At 37.1% G+C, this 21081-nt stretch overlaps 1 long non-coding RNA gene across 3 annotated transcripts in view; it reads left to right on the top strand.

Annotated features, from left to right (window-relative positions):
* Nucleotides 1-21081, top strand: part of LOC309439545 — a 64469-nt gene that overhangs the window by 19547 nt on the left and 23841 nt on the right. For all 3 annotated transcript variants that reach the window (XR_014184023.1, XR_014184024.1, XR_014184025.1), the window contains exon 2: nucleotides 11524-11637. This is a non-coding gene — a long non-coding RNA (uncharacterized lncRNA). The remainder of the gene's footprint in view (nucleotides 1-11523; nucleotides 11638-21081) is intronic.

Raw genomic sequence — 21081 nt, 5'->3', positions numbered from 1 at the left:
TGCTTATGACCAGAGACAAGCAAACACATAGCCAACAAAGGGCACTCAATAACCTTTTCTGGAGTCTTTAAAACATTCACCATAGTATTATAGATAACAAGGCTTAGAGGTGCTAGTCTTGCTGAAAAGCATCTTCAACAGTTACTAAAATTATGGCAGTTACAGGATTGTGCTGTTTGTATGTCAGGCATTGCAGGGGACCTCTCACCCAGAAAACGCCCAGGTTTACAGGAATTTGACAGAACAGCCCAGCTATTAGCACAGCCTTCACCTGCCATTTTGTATCTGTTTAAGAGGGGTAGGCATGTGCTTAGGAAAAAAAAAAAAAAGGGAAATGCTTGAGAGGATCAGTAAAGATTGATCTGTTTGAGGTGTGAAATGAATAAAAAATTCTAGCAAGTACAAAACTTGTGTGTATTTTGAGCTAATACTTAAGACAAATCCCTTAAAAGAAATTTCTTACTGTGAATCATGTACTGAACTCATTTTCATGTTTTTTAACACTAGAAAGTTGCCTCAGAAGATAAAAAATGATAGTTGTTTATTAGAGTATCATAAAAATGAATATTGTCCAACAAATAATATAGTTATTTCTTTACAAAGACAAAACCCCATAAAATTAGAAAGGTTTCCATGATTAAGAGAGAACAATGTAAATATTTAACAAATATATATCTTCCTCTATCAAGTGCAAGTCAAATATATGACAATGTGCTTAGGAATAAAAGGTGGAGATTAACTAAAATTTCTTCTGGCCTCAAATTCAATTTCATAGGTGTCTTGTGAAGGTTAGATGTCTTCAGGGTTTTTTTTTAGGAGGAAAAAAAAAAATCAGTATAACTTGAATACATTCTACTTTTTTATATACTTCAAATCATTCTAGTAATCTAGGTGTTTCTTTGGTTTTTGTTTGGTTGGTTGGGTTTTTTTTTTGCTTTTTATTACATTGATTTTTATACAAGGTTCTGTATGCATTTTAAGGTAGAAGGACCAGTATAGGAGTTTTAAAGAAATAATGACTAAAAATATACATAGGTATGTATTTAAGAAGGAAAAAGTTATTAACAGCAAATCAAATAAAGTAACAAAAGGAACACAGGGCAGGTCTCAGTTCACCAAAAACCACTTGTGTTTGCAGAAAGAAATTTTGTCTACAGCCATAGAACACTCCAGTAATGTCAGAACTCAGTGTCATGAGGTACACTGGTTTTTATTAATACAGAATTATTTAAAGCTTTTTTTCCTGTTTAAAATAATTAAAATGAACTGTTTAAACCACTTCAATGAGCGAACATCACTACTATAGTATCTGCAGTGGCAGTGACATTTGCCAGGGTGTGCATTGTTCTGCCACCATCATCGGAGCGAAATGTGATGGAGGAACAGAACCAAAGACCAAATTCTTTCAACAATTCAAGACTCAGTTTACAATAACATATGCCCCCATAAGTTTTTGGTTGTCACCTTTTTGACCTAATTGCAGAGGAAGAGCAGAATTAAATTCTGAAAGTTAAGCAAGATGGAGTTGAACTGTTGAAAAGTATTTCATGTCCTAACTTGAAGGCATGGAGCATTTACATGGTCATGTCTATATACGCTAATTTAATTAGTAAAATGAAGGTATTCTATACCCTACTACCCAGAGCAAGACTCACTACATGCACCAAAATATTACTTGACACACTGCAAAGAAAATTATTTACTCAAAATTTCTTGTTGAAGGCTATGATTAATGTACTCATGAAACAAGTTCCCATACCAGTCCCACTTGCTGTATTAACTTTACTGAATGAAGAAATATCATACAGACCCTGGCAAAAAAAAAAAAAAAAGAAAAAAAAAAGGGGTCAAGTCTGTGGTTTTCTTATTTACCAAAAATCCCTTCCTGTATCATCAATGAAGGCTTCTACTGCATCTGTGTCAAGTATGCAAGCTAAGAAAAGATGCAAAATTAAAAATCAAACAAACTGGCTAATTACAATGACAAAAACCAAAAACAAAACAACAAAAAAAAACCCAAAACAAACAAACAACAACAAAAACCCCACCACAGTGGAAGAGGAAAATATCCTTGACCTTTATCCTGCCTTCCTAGATGCTTTACTATAAAAACAAAAAATCCACTTCTTTAATAGGTCACATTATGTTTAGGTTACCTTGGAGAAATAATGCTCCTGGACAGAAGGAAACCAAGTTAGTTATAAAAAGCTTTATGAAAACTTTTAAGCAAACAAACAAAAAAACAGTTTCATCATCTCATATTCCCATCTCCTGGCTTTTCAGTAAAATACAGGAAGTTGTATTTAAAGGAGTACGAACGTCATACACATTGATTTGATGAGTCTGAGCTTAAAACAGGGCCTGAAGACATAATAGCAGCAGGCATTCCCTTACTGTGCTGTCAAAAAAAGATGCAATTTCTTACTGTAGGAGTACTGTCTCCTCTGATTGACTGTCGTGCATGGAAGTTTGAGTCTCTGATGGTTGAAATTGGTATTGCAAGAAATTTTACTTTTGTTTTTAAATTATTGTTGTATGTAAAGCAAAAGTCTGTCCTTTCAGAATCAGCATTTAGAACAATGGCATAATCCATCTCTATGTGTCTACTTTCACATGTTCACAGTAATTTACAGTATTTTCAACTATACAATTATTATTTCCTTTAAAAGAAGGATGAATGGGAATACCTTTTTAAAATTGTGTGCCAAAATTAGGGTTTTGCTTGAAAGAAATAAGCAGAGCAGCTCAGCTTCTGTGAGTTGATTTGAAAAACCAACTGTGAGGGATTTGCAAAACAGTTCCTACCCTAATGTGAAGCACTATAAGAATAAACCCTTAGAATACTTACATAATAGTCTGGAATGTAATTAGAAACTTTGAAGTTGAATGCAAATGCATTTTCCTTCCTTTTTATTCTAGTAAGATTTCATATAAGGAGCCTACAACTGAATCAGAAATAAACTTCTCTTTACCCTTAAGTAAATTAGATAATCGAAAATATTTTAAAATACTGGAGAAGGAATGCATCAGGTCTAATCCCAAATGCACACAAAGTAAAATATGCTCAAAGTAACTGAAAATCCTAGAAGGTAAAAAGAAAAATGGTGTTAAAAGGTGTGACATTATCAGGGTACCTACAGTTACTTTGAACCTTACAACCTCAACAGAGTGGGTTTTGGATAATACCCTATTAAAAACAGTCTTCATTCTTTTGGAAAAAGGCACAAGAATATACTTCCAATGCCACATAATATAAACAGGAAATCTAGATAATATCCTGGAAACTACTAGTTATCAAGAGAGTTTCATTTGGCAACTATGTACCTATAAGGTTTAAGATAACAGAATTCTGCTACCAATAGCCAGCCCTGTTAGGACTGTAGTTTTTCATATTAGCATCTTTTAGATTAAACTGGGTCTATATCAGTAACCTTATTTTACAGTATTCTATTATTTACTATACTTGTTAATCCCTCTGAAATATGTATTTCATTAATCTCCATGTACCAGTACACACAATACCAGTAATGTATAATCTGACAATTCGGAGAATTCAAACTGTCCACTGATGGATCACCTTTCTTTCTAAAAGAAGTACCCTAAACATGAAAATTTCTCCCTTAGTTATGCAAAATACACATCAAAAGCTGAATACAAAGATTAGGCTTCACATGTAAAGTTCTCTTCGGGATATGCAATTGAAGATACTCAAATTGTTTATTAAAGAGTCTTGTATATTGTTTTATTTTTGATTAGAGAAATTTGTAACCCTAGATTTATCATGTGCAACATATAAACTCCTGATTTTCAAGGGTCCCAAATAAATGAAAAATTCACACAATTTTCTTCAAAGCTTTGCTGTGTAACGTGACTTTCGTTTGTAGTACAGAAAATGCACCTTGTGCACTAAAAACGTCTCTCAGGAGCCAACTAGTTATTACATTTCTGAGCTAGCAAAAAAACTTGACATAATAACTTACAGTCACCCTGAAAGAAGACCTTCATCAGTTGTCTTTCTGACTTTTTCCTATTACTATAGTCATTTGAAGTGACATCAGAGATATTTATTTGCAGTAAGAACCCAAGAACTTGTGTCAAGTAGCACCATTTTCCATAAACTGTCGCTTTTAAGAGCTGTAAGTCTAGTTGGATACTGGCGTGCATGATTCAATGGGACAGAGCTCAGTACTCAGCAGGGCAGGGAAATGCATTTAGAAAATAACAGAAGTCCAATTATGAACTATGAAAATATATAATGTCATTGAGTTAAACAGAAAAAGCCTGTACTTAAAGTTAGGATGACATGCTCAAATCTCTCATTTACTCAGTGAACAATAAAAGCACATCAGACACTAAACATTTTAACCTGACAAGGTATTGTAAATACTGTTTCTTCTCTTTGGATATAGTCTCTTGCTTTCATAGTGCTACTATGCATAGTGCTTTCATAGTCAGTGGAAAAAATAAATGAAGTTATGGGCTACAATGTCAGGATATCTTTGAATTTACTGAATTCCTTCCAAAATGCCTTATGGACGGACTATTTAGTATTCATCACCATGCTCCTGTACAGCAACGGCTGTTAATCTTCTAAAATGTACAGAAAAGGGAAAAACATTAGCTCTACAAATAGGGTTATTTTGGCCTATCTTGTCATTTTTAGTAGATGAGCTGTAGAGCTTTCTACAGGGGAAAAAAAATAGTAGTTAACTGTAAATTAAACAGCTGAAGTAGGAATTTACTGTCTAGTATATCTATGAATCAGTGAAACAAATTCACTTTTCTTTTCAAGGCCAGCACTAAGATGACATGCAGTCTGTATTATACAGTTGTATCATATAGTTGACATGCCCATGATGAACCCATAATTCAACAAGCTCAGACTTAAGGTCCCCCACAAACAAGGAGTTAAATGTGCTTTCCAGTGCTTCTGAATACTCAGTCATTGCTGTTCCCCAGGAAAACAACCACCCCCTCCTAACCACCTCTTCCTATTTCACCCCCTTCAACCTCCCCTCCTTGTAGCCCAAAAACTAAAGAAAGTCATAAGTATGGCAGGCAAGGGCAAGACTGAATTTTTGTCATTGCAATGTGGAGTTACTGAAATGATCTTAACAGCTCAGTGAGATAAATAGCACTGCTCTGGTTTTACACTTGTACAGAAGAGATGAGGATCTACCTCCCCTTTTGTTGTTTAACTGATTTTAACAAGAGGATCTGAGGAGGGGGAGAAAAGGGTTCCAACTACTTTCTGAAAAAGTATCTTTGAAGGGAAAATACTATCTTCAGAAGAGAAGAAAATTAAAAGCTTTTCCTCAAGTTTCCTTTCATTTCTTATCTTCCTAAAATATATATACACACAGTTTGTTCCAGGAAATGTCTGAAATGCTTTCTGGTAGCTTTTAAGTAAACATGAAAATCTCCTTTTGAGTTCAAAGAGTTTCAAATAATGATGGGGGAAGAGTTCTTAGTCTATAACACAGATGTAAACAAAGGTCAGGAATCACTCTCAATAATTAAAATTCATTATCGTTACTTTTGGACTTTCAGAATGCTATCGCATAACCAAATTAGACTTGAGCAAAGCTCTAATGCATTTCCACAGCAATCTTTTCCTGTACACTAAACCCAACAGACCTCAGTTACATTTCTCAGCTAGGAGCTAATGTTTCTGGGTACATGTACTGTTGCAGTTTCATTTGTCAGTAAAGCCTTATTTACTTGCTTCCTGTTATTAATTATGGGAAACAGGATCTCTTCAAACTGCAGGAGAGGTTCTTTTAACTCCTGTCTAGACTTTTCAAGACAAATATTGATGAGCCCTTTAATGTTTGTGCAAAGACACAAACTGAGCAAAAAAACATCGTTACCTCAAACAGCTTAAGACTCCTTATCACACATTCACAAAAGAAAAGAAATCCTTTCAATCACTCAGGTTCCCATCCTTATTGTTAGTCACCGAACTTAGGTTTTCTTTCATAGTTGGATACTTTTTTCATCTGTCACACTGATTAATTAACGGCTCACAGTATGAGCCCCAAGCTTAAATAGCCTACTGAAACGAAGAGGAGAGATCAACATTAATATTCCATAAAAAGCTGAAGACGAAAAACTCTTTCTTTAGTATGAAGAGATCTGTCCTCTAATAAGAAAAAAATTAACAGATTTCTGTTTGGTTACATTATACAAGGAGATGAAAGCGCAAGGTCTGAGAAGGAAGATTGCAGCAGAGGATTAGGACAAAAGTTAGAGATTACTTGAAATGTTTCAAATTAAGCTGGTGATTGGAAAGAACCAGCTCTTGAACACCAGCAAAAAAAAAAAAAAAAAAAAGCCAGTTTATCAACACACAATAAACAAGCCTATAAACGCAGTTACCATTGGCTGTACAGGTATATGGGGGAAAGGCATGCAATTACATCAAATGGAGAGTTGCTAAAACCTTAAACCTAAAGCTGTGTTTAGCTGAAACATTGGTAGTTTCTCCCCTACACACCCCTTTCCCAAACTGTTACAGTCCAGCAATTATTTCAAGAGTTTAACTTTCAACAGCTACGAGCTCTCCCCCCTTTCTAAGCCCCTCCAGTACTGCTGAGTGGACAAAAATTACAGATGCAAGAGAAGCTGACAAATGAGCGCAAGGCCCCTCCTCTCCAGTGCCTCGACATGCCTGAAAGCTAGTGAGGAGACAAAGACACAAAGATTCCATTTTCTCAGGGAAAAGAGATTTCATGTAGAAACTACCAGGGAGAAGAATCACACACTAGCACGTGTGTTGTTTCAAAAGCAGAGTAGGAATGAATGTTTCAAGAAAAAATGAAATAATATTTGATTATTCAGTAAGCTCAACAAATGCTGTTTAACATATGGCTCTTTTTAAACTGCGAAGTGCTACAAGGGGTGGGAGGGAGGAAGCTTCCCTAAGGCTGGAAAAAAAAACATTTTCAGTCATAGAGAACCTTCAGTTCAACACGATCCACGCTAAGAGTTCACCACTGTTGCTCTAAATCATCTCCTGATAATGTTGTAGTACACATGCAACCAAAGCAAAGTAAATCCAGCTTTTTCAGCTCAAATCTGTTTGAATGTGTTTACTATTAAAAGATTCTTCCCCCAGGGTGTCATTAATAAAGTTGCAATGAGTTTAAAACCCTGGCACCTAAGCACTTCCAAGTTTGCAAGCTTTTCATAGCAAGTTTACTACTTTTGGCTTGTTATGTTATCATGACTGGCACCCATCACTGAGCTGGAACGGGTCTGCCTGTGAGCAGGGAGAGCAGGAGCGAGGTGAACGCAGGCAAACAGAGTGGAAGGAATAGGGAGAACAAGATTTCTCTTTGAAACTGGTCAGAAAATTGGGAAAAAGTGAAACTGATTGTGGGAAGATGTGAGACAATCCAAGTTTCTCATTAATTTAAAAATAAAAAAGAATATTTACAACAACAGCATATAAGATTAAAAAATATGAATTATTCAGAGTGATTCCAGTCCATTAGGACTCAGTGGCAAAAGTAGCTGCTGTTAAAAATAACATGAGCTCCCACCAGACTGGGAACTGGGAAGCAGAGGTGTAAAATGGAGGCTTAGTCATCAGTAAGGTTTTCAAAACGCTCACCAATATACAGCATTCTTACAAACTCTCTGCTTTATAATAGCCCTTTTTTCTCTCTTATGTGAGGCTGTTTCTACATATCTGGTGGCAGAGCCCCTCTAATTCAGCCAAAGCCTTTCAGCAGAAACACTGATGCAGTATAAAAAAGAGACATAAGAAACATTACATAACAAAAATACTACAAAAGTGATCGATGCCCTGAATTAATAGGTTTGCAATCGAGGATAAAACACAAGTGCCGAGAGCTCTCTAGAGGAGGAGAGCATGGTGGGCAGGCAGAGCAGCAGGGCAGCTCCCCAGGCCACGAGGCTGCGGCATGGATCTCACTCCGAGCACGCGAGCTGCCCACCAGCCCTCGCCCTTCCCTTCTGTCTGCTCCTGGAGCCTGCTCTGCTGATGGGCTTCGGAAAGAAAGGGTTGGTAATCCTTTGAGTAACTACTAAAACCACGTCACGAGATCAACACTGATAATTACTATACAGGGATTGGGATAGTCAAGAACAATATAAGAAAAAAACAAAGATTGTGCTGAGAAACAACCCTGTTTTCCTTTTTACACCTGAGGTGAAGGACAAGGAACACAAGAACGAACATTTAATATTATACACTTAGTTACAAGTTGACTTTTTCATTAAATTTGTATTTCATTAAATTTCTTCACATTCCTTTGTCTGATCCCACTATCCTCCCACTTGCTAAGACCAGACATTTTTTAGGTCTTCATAGCCAGACAGTATCTAAATGCTTTATATTCTTTTTATGCGTTTTACCATCCAACTATCACTTAGCCTCTCCTCATCTCATGTTCCTGCTGCCACAAAATCCTCTCATCTGCTCTGATAAAATGCCATCCTCCTCATGCACAGCTATTCCTATTTGGTCTCCATTCTTGACCAGACCAAACCTCTATCACATTTTTGTTGTGTTAGCATAAAGGTATACTAAATGTTGGCTCACTACAGAGATGTGAAAAAAGTCTACATCTGCCAATTTGATCCTCTTACTGATACTTTTTTTTCCTTCCAATTTTTATAAAGCAAATCCCAACCTTCCCATGTACTCCACCCACAGAAAGTAGAACTGCTGCACTTCAACATGTAGATCAAGAGTGATTTGATTGTCTGATTTCCAGAAGTATTGCAACAGAAGACCTAGTTCTGGAGTCAAATTCCAGAAGGACTAACAGTACAACTGTATTTAAAAATAATAATAATAATAATAAAAGGTCTACAGTTACTGACTAGGTGACAGATACAGAGCAGAGAATGAAATAAGAACAGGATTTGTGAATAAGGAGTTACAAACATGCTTTATCTTATACAGCTGGTAAACTCATTCTTCAGACTAACATTACAAAGCAATCTTTTGAGAGAAAACTCAAGTCATATCAGATTATAGAAACACTGCAGCAGTTGAAAAATATTGTCACTTGATTTCACATATATAGTGGCCTGTTCCCTCACTCAGTTGACACTATCCCTATTTGAATGCTTTTAAAGATTACTTCAAGATCAAATCCTAGAATTATTTTAACCTATGAAAGCTGTTGAAACTCAAAATGAAATCTTGCATCTTTGTCTAATGCCTGTCATTGCAACCCACTACATTTTAATGACTGCATGTCCAGGCACCAGGTTTGAAAACAAGGAGACTTATGCTTTAGTTGGCACTGGTAGAGCATAGGTCTTCAGCATTTAATTTATTAGCATTAATGGACATTATGTAATTAAAGCCCTATGCTTTAATTCCCTGAGGGATGTCAGGGTTTTTTTCTCATGTCCTATAAACAGACAAATAACAAATGTGAGATTTTTCAAAGCTATTCAAAGAATTCAAACTTACATGTTCCTCTATTAATCATAATGGAGAAGGTATAGATGAAGGAAAGAAGCCAGAGAGTTGTGGTCAATGGGGCAGACTCTACTTGGGGGCCTGTATCTAGTGCAGTGCCTCTGGGGTTGGTACTAGAACCAGTACTATTCAATATATTCATCAACGATTTGGATGAGGGAATAGAGTGCACTGTCAGTGGCTGACACACCAGAAGGCTGTGCTGCCATCCAGCGAGACCTGGACAGGGAGAGTTGGGCAGGGAAAAATTCAATTAAATATAACAAGGGCAAGGGTAGAGTCTTGCATCTGGGCAGGAACAACCCCAGGTTCCAGTACAAGTTGAGGAACGACCTGTTAGAGAGCACTGTAGGGAAAAGGGACCTGGGGATGCTGGTGCACAGCAGGATGACCATGAGCCAGCACCGTGCCCTTGTGGTCAGGAAGGCCAATGGCATCCTGGGGTGTATTAGAAGCGGGGGTGGTTAGTAGATCGAGAGAGGTTCTCCTTCCTCTCTACTCCGCCCTGGTGAGATGGCATCTGGAATATTGTGTCCAGTTCTGGGCCCCTCAGTTCAAGAAGGACAGGGAACTGCTGGAGAGAGTCCAGCGCAGGGCAACAAAGATGATTAAGGTAGTGGAGCACCTCCCTTATGAGGAAAGGCTGAGGAAGCTGGGTCTCTTTAGTTTGGAGAAGAGGAGACTGAGGGGTGATGTCATTAATGTTTATAAATATGTAAAGGGTGAGTGTCAGGAGGAGAGAGCCAGGCTCTTCTCAGTGGCAACCAATGATAGGACAAGGGGCAATGGGTACAAACTGGAACATAGGAGGTTCCACTTAAATATGAGAAGAAACTTCTTCTCAGTAAGGGTGACAGACACTGGAAGAGGCTGCCCAGGGAGCTTGTGGAGTCTCCTTCTCTGGAGACATTCAAAACTCACCTGGACACCATCCTGTGTAACCTCATTTAGGTGTTCCTGCTCCGGCAGGGGGACTGGACTAGATGATCTTTCGAGGTCCTTTCCAATCCCTAACGTACTGTGATTCTGTGTGAACAAGATGGATTGGAAATTCTCAAAATGTCTTCCATGAAACTACATGAAAATTACCGCTAAGGACCATTCTTCTTAAGCATATCTTGTATAATTACAGTATTTTGCAGACCATGAGTTCTTTGAAAAGTAATCATTAGACCACTGAATAGAGTAGATTTGAAAATATTTCTTTTTAGATTTAATATACCATACTTAATTGGTACTAAGCTTATTCAGATGAATAAGTTTTAATAAAGTGGGTTTAAAAGAAGGGACTCAAATATTTGTTACCTGAGTCCTGGCATTTTCAATCCCAAATGCCAAGAATTTTGAAGGCTTCGGGAATCCCATCACCTAACCCACTGCACCTTGGGGACAGGGCATGGTGATTTATGTAGTTCCTCGAGTGTCTTTGGACATTGCAGGCTAAGGATGGAACAATTTTAAGAGCTATTGAAAAACTGAAGGATTTTTGCAGATTTCATCAGGATTGGTGCATGGTACCAACAGGGAACAGACTATTACCTAAGACCTGTATTTGAGTATTTAAATGGGATTGTTTTTCTTTAAGATAGAAAATTAATTCAAAGCTACACTACAGAAAGAGACTGATGTGCACAGGTTTAATATTTGAGTTTTCAGAGAAGGATCTTATCGACACTTATCTGCAACACTGAGAGTAATCCTAGAGCTTATTTTCTGGGAAATTTGGATTGTTTTATATGTCTGAATAATCTCACAAGAACAGCAAACCAGAACAGCATGAAACGAAACACCACAGACATATGTATTTATGAAGCTTAAATTATTGAAAATATAAGGCTTATTCACAGCATTGTGTCTCAGTTTAATATTCTGAATAATCTAATTTCACTCGGAGCTAGCTTGAAGCACAACATATTTCATCTGAAAAATCCAAATGAAAGAATTAGTACAAAACCACTCAGACCTCTACAGTGACACTGGCAATTTTTTCCAATTATTGGCTGATCTACTGAGCATATACTAAGCTATAACAGAAAATCTTTTATTTCTTTGTCTTCTAGACAAATCACCACAGAGCTGCAGACCAGCAAATGAAGTGAAAGGAGGGCAATTTGACCAACATCTTCTGTGTCGGTTACCCAGAAGTCAACGAAACATGTTATCGGGTCTCCAAGGTACCTCCCAGACATTAGCTGGTTGTGCCATACAATTAGTAATTGATTAAAATAAGCTGGTTTCAGATGCTTGCAATGGTGAAAGCTACTACCTTCTACTACCTTCTACAGAAGAGTATACCTTCCCAGATTATGCTGCTTATTAGCACTTCATTAACAATGTGCCACCTCAGCCAAATGATCAGGCAGCACAGTGGTCTTAGGTACAAGGAAAATATCATTATGAAACTCCACCTGCCTCATTTGGGCAAATCAAATAAGTGTATCTGAGCCACAGATTGCACAGAAATATTTGAATAGTAGTTTTCATCTCAGGTTCTTTGTGGCTTTCATGCCAAGCCCATAAGCCTTCTTCAAAATAAACACCACCACAGTGTAGAGACTGAATTAAACAGATGAGTTTTTAAACGGCTAAGCTTTTTTTTTTTTTCTAAGAACAGGACCTCAGGTAAATGATGCCTCCTAATACAGCACATGAAAATCTCAATTATAGAAATCATTATTCTAGGCACTATGTGCCATTTTATACTCCCAGCAGGATGTTTTTCATCTCATCAAGAGTTTCCAAGCCTATTTAGTGTTTCTGTATAAGCAAAACATATTTAAAGGCTCCCAAAAAGATCTGCTAATTAAAAAAGCCTAGTCAAGTGGTCAGACAGACTGGAACTTGAGGATTATAGGTAAGAGGGATGAAATGAAGGCTTGAAAACTATAATTTCTCTTTCTGTGGTAGCAACAGAAGTAGTTGTTATAGACTGGGCAAATTAAAGACGTGGCTGACTAAGCCAGCAGTCTGGAAACAAGACATTGCAAAAACATCACAGCAAGTCATCTGCACCTCACTTTTAAAAAGGCAGAAGCGCTGACCATTTCTTTTTTTCCTCTCTCTTCCTGTTATTCTTATCTGTCACAAATATCCTCCAGCTGGTACCCTTCCAGCCCTTGCTCACCAGTTCTAATTTCCCACCCCCATCTTGGGGAGTTAACAGCAATTCCCAGGACCAGGGACAAGTGCTCCATAGTGGGAGTTGTCAGCAAACAAGAAAGGACATTTCTAAAAGAAGAGCAGGTGAAATAACAGAGTTGCAGAGTTCTATTTTTTTTTTTTTTTTTCTTTTTCCCCCCACATTTGGGAGTTGTTCCTCAAACATGTAAAAACAATCTTCCCATACTGAATGATATTTACTATTCCTTGAAAGCAGTTTCATCAGCCCAGTAAAACCAGTATCCAGATACAGAAAGTTCGTCAATTAAAAACCAGACAGACAGCCACCACATTTTGAAGATACCTTAGTTAAGTGTCTTGTAAGTGACTATTTTCAGACAAAAACTTTTCTCTTTAGTTTCTAGTCTGTTTCCCCTGAACCTTTTTACAATAAGTTAAAAATCACTGTGCCATGAACTTAAGCTATGTATTGTTTTCTATATCAGATGTGATGAGGATCTAACAATTATTGCAAAAATAAGTTACTAGAAACAAACAACAATAAACCACACCACCACACTCCAAACCAACCCTTTGTCTTCCTTGACAGCAGGTATGGACTTCCTGCTGTCTAGAAATAGAAGAAACATTAGTTGCTTTGCTTAGACAGCTTTTAGGTCAAACAGCATTACCAACCTAGAATTTGTCTCAATTTATATTAATATAAATCTGTGGACTATTTTTTATCTCAGTTTATGCATCACATGAATGAACATCACCCAATCTATTTCCCCTCTGTTTATTTGTACTCAAACCCATCATTTCAGATTTGTGGTAGATGCATTTTTTAAGAGCTGCCATTTCAATACTACTCTAACGATGTTAATAATGTTGCTGCATTGAAACATTGCATCCGATTTGAGGCACACTCAAGCTCGTTGAAAGTAATTATTCATTAAATACATTTCAAAAAACATTTATGAGATTCATAATAAATCTTTAACAGACACAAAATTTATACAGACAAATTAAGTGCCCCTTTTCTTATCAGAAATTAATTTTAGGTGTCATGGGACCTTTGTCTGATGCCTTTACCTGAAACAAACCAATTATTTTTGCATTTTCATACAAGTCTATGAATGAGAGAACAGCAAAAGAATTCTAAAGGTTAAAACTCATATTCAGCACAGTCTCTCCCCACCCCCCCCACCATTGGAGTGGGTATTTGAGGAGGTTCTTTACATTCCCTCCCACATAGTTTCTCTGCTGCATAAGCAGAAGCCAGCTGCTGGTTCTTTCAAGTCTAGCAGTTAGTTGACATTTACCATTAGTTTATGGTTTCCATTCTATCTTAGCAAGAAAAAGCACTATAAAGTTAAAGAGTGAAGATTCAATCTTCATATTTTGAATTCCCCCTAAACTGGAGGGGCCTGCAGCCAAGATATTTTGGGGGGGCATAAGGAAAGGAGAAAAAGAGAATGCTATGCACCAGCACAGAGAAGAGGATCAATGAGCCCTGGATTTACTGTGACTATTCTTTCCCCTGGAAAAAAAAACCTCATTGCAACTCTTGACTAGCAGCGCTGATTTTGTTATTTGTTTCTTTTTCAATCTCAGTTTCTAAAAAATCTGCGTAGAGCACTAATTACATTTCTGACTCAAACTTGGCAACATTAGGCGCATATACCTATGATATAGGAATTTGATGGTAGAGATGAGAGAAACGAGACAAACTAGGATGTGCCACAGAAAATGCTTTTCCAGAGCTAGAACATGAAACCCAGCTGAAACCTATACAAAGATATCAGGTCCTGGAAACAACTGCATAGTGAAAGATTGCCACTACAGTTTAACTCCCCGCTTCAGGTGGGGCCCTAATCACCAGCTAAGATCTCATATAAGCACACTGATACAGGTCTGCTTAAGGGTTGTCTTTCTGAAATTTATCTTGAAAAGAAATTCAATTAGGAATCTTAAATCTATGAAATTCTTATACTAAAGTACAGATACAAAATAACAGTGCCATGGTCACTTTCTAAAATTATTATCAGATTAATAGGTATTTTGAACTCACAATATAGAAAATAGAGTTAGAGATGGCTCTTCTTTTAGGCAAGTTCGTACATGAAGGAATCAGGAAAACAAAGGTGATCTGATAGGCAAAATTGCCTTTCAAATCAAGAAATCAAAAAAGCCATGTAGCTGTTAACAGCACACTAAAACTCTCAGTAAAACTAGGCTCAGAAGACAGCTGGTAACACTGTGTTTACTTAATGGACTTTTACAGAGCAGAAATCCAGAGTACATAGCCTTTTATCTGATGATATTTACTAACAAAGAGCTTTAAAAGAGGTAACATTAACAGGATTGCTGTAGATATGAAAAGGAACTTGGAACATGCAGTTACTGGATGGCTGCAGACTTTATCTGATGCCTTTAGGAGCCACAGAAGAAAACCATCCCAAACAGCTCAGTACAGAGTGTGCCAGAAAATAGCACACTGTTTTTCTCTAGATCAGGACATTTGAAGACATCCATGAGAGAATATGATTTTTCTTTTTCCTAAATCAAGGCTTCCATGGTGGAACATCACAGAGGCAGTTACAAACTCACACTGGCTCCCAACATCTGCAGGAAGTCAGCGGTGCAGCTGTTCACTGCACACGTTAAACAGGCACCACTAAAGACTGTAAAAGCAGGTCAAAGCAAAACCAAAAAGGACACGAAATGAAGAATTTCACATAGATAACTGGAATAAAATGTAGAAACTACCTTTTCTCCAGGTCAGCCAACAGCAAGCATTAAGAGAAAAAGCAGTCTGCAGCAATCCATACACAAAAGGTTGTGAGCATTACTTCCTTTCATTGTGTATTGCACTTATGGGGCACTGGATTTTTCTCAACAGTGTCCAAAGCATACTTTCAAGTCCAGCCAACAAATATCTGAATGCCACAGCAGCCTTTCAAGAGAAAGTTACAACCCTGTAAGTTTTTAAAGACAGACTGAAATATTTCAAAGAGATCTAACATACGCCAATTCTAACTCCTCATGTTCCCTTGAATTAAAAATGAAGAGCATCTATCTGGAATGAAGAGTCTAATTAAAAATGATATTTGCTAAAGAATGAAGTAGAACTGCACCAACCTTTAAGCAAGGTGGAAAACCGTCTGGAGGTGTGGGGCAATGTCTGTTTCTTTTTGCAAAGTAATGATTCAGAAGCACACCCAAAAACTTATTTCAGTGATGAATATTAAAACAAGTACTAAAAATGAGGTGCATCCTATGGGAGCATGATGCGATCATCACCTTTCTTTCCACACTCATAGAAGCTTTTTTTTTTTTTTTTTAAAGAAGACATAGTTGTGTTCAAGTACATAAAAATAATCTGCAATATCTTAGCATGTATGCTGAACTTTTTGAAAGACACTTTACTGATTTCAGTTAGAATTTGTTCTTCAAAAGAGATGCCATAATAGTCAACAATAAAATGAAGCTAAGGTTTTGCATGTTTTTGTATGAATGGAAGAGAGGGTCAGACTAATTATCTTTTATTATCCCATAAAGAGTCACTTTGGCCTTATGAAGATGATTTGGTTTTCCCCACTTTTTGTGTGTGTGTCATGGATTTTGGTTTTGGTTTGGTTTTTTTTTTTGGTTTTGTATTTTTTTAAAGCAGCCCTCTAGCCGTCAACATTAGCTCTAGCTTTCACTATGCACAAATAACACAAAATATTAAGTACATACACAAGTGCACAGACGGCAAGATGCTTCTTTGCAAGACTGAGTGAAATGAATGCAATGATTTTCCATTGCTCCAGAGCTCTTCAGCCACAGATATGGCACCTTTCTCTCCATACACAGACAGTTCCACTTCATTGCTAAGGGCAAACTCTATATTGTTATTTTCTTTACTAGACAACATGAACAACAGATCGAAGCATTACAGTTAAGACTGATTAGAAAATAATATCTTTCTCACATAAAAATAGATTTTGAATTTTCTTTTTTTTCTGTGTTAGACTAAAGAGAAGTGAGTCTAAATTATTTTCATTTTATTTTCGGGAAAGGAGGTCATAACAAAGGAGAGAGGAGGAGAAAGCCCAGGCAGCATGATTGCTTTCCAGATAAATAGTAGTCCAATCATTCACACAGAGTATTGGAAACCCAGGTTTCCAGGCCCTTCTCCAACAAAAACAGAGCTACGACATTCTGGAGACACAGCAAACACACCACGCTATCGACAATTCTGGGGCAGCAAGGGGTATTTTTTATTCTTCTCATGCACAATGCCTTCCCAGGAAAAATGTCCATTGAAAAATATATATTTCTTCAAAACAATTTGTGTTTTCCCCACAGGAAAAAAAAAAAAAGAAAAAAAAGAGAAAAAAAAAGATTAAATTTTCAACCAGATGTAGTTACAGTTCTGTGTATATCTGCAATTGCAGGGAAAAATTCCTAACAGAATGAGGATAAAAACATTCTTTATAGAAAGTTCTAGTAACACCTTTAATCATATTACAAGCTTAATGCATTACATTAATTTGTTAAATTAACACAGTTGGACTTTTAGATCAAACAGAGAAGAGAGACAAGATTGCGATCCAACAAAAGCATGTTATAAAAACACTGCTGTTCAAAACAGGCCAAGTATTCTCTGGTGCTTGAACACTAACAAAGGGGCTTTTCCTTCAGGCCGTTGTTAGGTGTTCTGCTTTCATTTCTGTTACTTTTTTTTTTTTTTTTTTTAATAGAAACATGTCAGTTCTACTGCTTTGTTAAATACAATCTAATCTGTTGTTATTCTTGTGAACAGCAATTTTCTTAGGACACTTCTTTGTATTAGTAAATAGTTGTGATAGGGTCACTTTCTCTCAAGTTTGCATTTTACAGAAGACCACAAGCCTCAGAAGGTTGCTGTGTGGAAGAAACACACTGGGCCAACCTATAATTTCAATATTACACAATGCACATCCCCATTTGGTATTCTTTCTACTTTGAAGGAATCTCACATCAGGTAGTGGAAGATAACTCACTTATTTCTTTGCTGTTCAATGATTTTTTTTCCCCCCCCCCAGCATCGTCCTTTTAAGCACAGCTTACATTTTAAGATTCTGGAGAGATACCTACAGCTGTCAAAGGGCCACATGAGATGCAGCCATTCCACTACACCAAGGAGAAAGAGGGGGCTGGTTACAGGGACCCCGCACATTCTGTTTGTCCCACAGCCAAGTAGAACTTATTCTGAAACAATACCACAAAGATGAGAAAAAACACAACTGAAGTTTTTCTCCCATTCTTTGTTTTCACTGAATCCAAGCTATATTAAGCTTTTAGTGTCCTATAAAAACAGCCCTATGAAACAGTGAGAGAAACACTAGAGATGAACACCTAGAAACACTTCCATAGATAGGTTTTTCTTCTTCCCCTCTATATATACACTATAATCATACAAGTAGCATGGTGAGGGGTCTAGAGAACAAGCTGTACAAGGACCATCTGAGGGAACTGGAAGTTTTTTAGTTGCAGAAGAGGAGGCCAAGGGGAGACCTGGTTGCTCTCTACAACTGCCTGAAAAGAAGTTGTAGTGAGGAGGGTGTCAGCCTGTCCTCCCAAGTAGCAAGTGAGAGGACAAGAGGGAATGGTCTCAAGTTGCACCAGGTGAAGTTTAAATTGGATATTCGGAAAAATTTCTTCACCAAAAGGTTTATTTCATGCACTAGAACAGGCTGCCCAGGGAAGTGGTTGAGTCACCATCCCTGGAGGTACTTAAAAGATGTGTAGACATGCTGCTTAAGGACATGATTTAGTGGTGGACTTGGCAATGTTAGATTAACTCTTGAATTCTGTGATCTTAAAGGTCTTCTCCAACCTAAATGATTCTATGAATGACAGGTTCAAATCATTGGCTAGGTTGCCTTATATGCAACTTTAGATACTAATTCCCCTCTTACATGGGATTTGAAATGCCATTATTATATCCTCAAATCTAAGCACTTCTTGCACTCACTTGAGCAGTATGAATGCTTTTAAAAGACTGCAGTCCATAATATATTTTCCTTCATGGCGTATATACAGATCACTACAGCCACAGTGAAAGTATTTCAACAGATAGAACATTTTCATGGAGCCAAATCACATCCTTGCTGTCCAACAGTTACAGCACCACTCCATAGAGCAAAATGGGAACATCTGGAACTGTGCTCTCCTGAGGGGAACTGGGGCTGCATCACTGCACCAGGAAGTGATCTGTGCTCTCCTCGGGGTTTTAATTGGTACAGAATATACCCTAGGCTTTTGGCAGAAAAGTAACAATCATTTTAGTTACTGAAAAAGATCCTTGTATACAATGCATTTATTAGGAAAAAGTTATCTGAGTGCATAATAAGCTTGTGTGACAAAGAGAAATTATGCATGTCCACGCTATATTTAAAATCCAGTTGAGCATGAGGAATAGTTCCCTTTCATTTCAGTAATTATTTCTTAAGTACCAAACCATCCAATAAGAAGAGTTTTATCACTAACTCATGTCCTGATCTTATTTAAAAAACAGGTTGAGAAAACACTAGCCATTACTTCTCTCAAGTTGTGCTTTAGTTTTATATTTTCCTTATAGATGCTTTGTGGCAACAAGTGCATGGAAAAAAACCCTAATTTTCCTTTGGCCGAACTCTGTTATATGACAGGGAAGTGACAATTTGCAACCTTGATCCATATGAGGTAAACGAACCCAGGTCAGATTAACTTCTTACCATAATGGCTCTCATACCTTCCCCAGCTTTTTGCAACATCCATGCACATCTTTATACAGTTTTCTTTTCTGTGCAGGTAAATCACAGGACTGTGGCTCACTAAATATTACATTACTGCTTATTTGGCTTCACAGATTCCCCCAGCACTAGATGCTACTCAAAATACTATCTGTGTGTTCTGTGTGAAATACATGTAAACCATCTTATCATTTCCAAATGCTCTTAACTAAATTGTTAATCCTTCAGCTTTTTGGTTTCTTCATATTTATTTTTCCACTTTTTTCAGCAACTGATTAATTTTTCTGCTGATTATGCTGTTACAACAGTTTTTAGAGTACAGAACAGGAAATGCAATATTACTTTAAAGACCATTCTTCCATTCAGAGTCTTTGAAGCAGTATCAGTAATAATGCTACAGTTAAGATATCAATATCAGTCCATCTTAATGAATTATATATTTTCCAATCTTGAGGGCACAATTTACAAAGAAATCAGAATACTGCTTCCGTGCTATTCAAGCTGATAGTTTCAAATATGTTAATAACTTAATATGGGCAAATATATGATCATTTCTGAAATATCCTATTCAAAGTTTCTTCTGTTCTTAAAAATCACCTGATACTTATGCTCCATCCCTTTGAGCATTATGAAGAATATTATGGCAAAGTAAGTGTGGGAAGGTGATTTTTCTGGCACTTCCCCTAAATTTCCTACTACAACATATTGCAATTTAAAGACCTGAAGATTATAGCTATAATATTAAAAAAATAGGCCTTTCTTTCAATTTCTGTGACTCCTCACAGGTATTAGCAATGTGGTTTATGAGCAGCTGTCACAATAGTCCTAAGCTCTCCCCGACTTTTACTATTCTTTCAAACACCGCCACTAACTTGAAGGAGATTCCAGCGCAGCTAATTAAGCTCTAGGTAAATTCTAGTTTTCTATGGGTGGCAAGAGGGAGAAAGAATTCATAGCCTGATAGGCCAAGCTTTTGTGACAAGAGTGCTAAGAAAGCAACAATTATTTTTCAAAAGTCTGCAGACAGTCCCCTTCAACACTACTTTCAGCAACTGACATACGTAAATTCTACATTTACAGGAAAGGCATTTCCTGTCATTTTTTATCTCTCATAGAAAGGCATCATAGAAACTAATGAAACAAAAGTTTACCCCAAATTCACACCTGTAGGTTGCACATCTGTGTGACTAGGACATGATAAAACCTGATTCACGTGGACAGAGACACACAATCTGTTTGCAAAACACTGAATTTGCAAAGTTCAACACACAAAGTCAGAGGCCTCTAGTCATTTGTACGAGTGTTCTTTTCAATACTGGGTACACAGTAAGTTGCTTTAATCACCATGACTAGCCATACTGAGAAAGTGTAGTCACACTAAGCCAAAGGATTTCTTAAGTAATGATTCCTTTGAGATAGCAAGGAAAAAATGTACAGTAGGAATGGAAAATAAAGTTATCATTTCTGCTTGAGTGATTTCTGTTGTACTCTCAAGCAGAAAGACAAATTGTAAGAAAAAGTGAGGTATTAGTCAATTGGCAGGACAGTTACAGAAGAAACTAGCAACAAATACAGGAAGAGGAAACCAAGGGAAGACAGGTTTTCTTATACCCCAAGACACAGAATTTCTGTAATTTACTCCTGACACTTCCAAACAATAAGAAAGAAAACAATGATCTCTGCAAGACAGAAGCTGGAAATGGTGCAGATCCCCAACATACTCCAAAGTTATATCTGTTGCATTTGCTGATA

Source organism: Streptopelia decaocto (genome assembly GCF_964273445.1).
Source record: "Streptopelia decaocto genome assembly, chromosome: 5".
Classification (NCBI taxonomy): domain Eukaryota; kingdom Metazoa; phylum Chordata; class Aves; order Columbiformes; family Columbidae; genus Streptopelia; species Streptopelia decaocto.
This window is presented reverse-complemented; position numbering and strand designations above follow the sequence as displayed.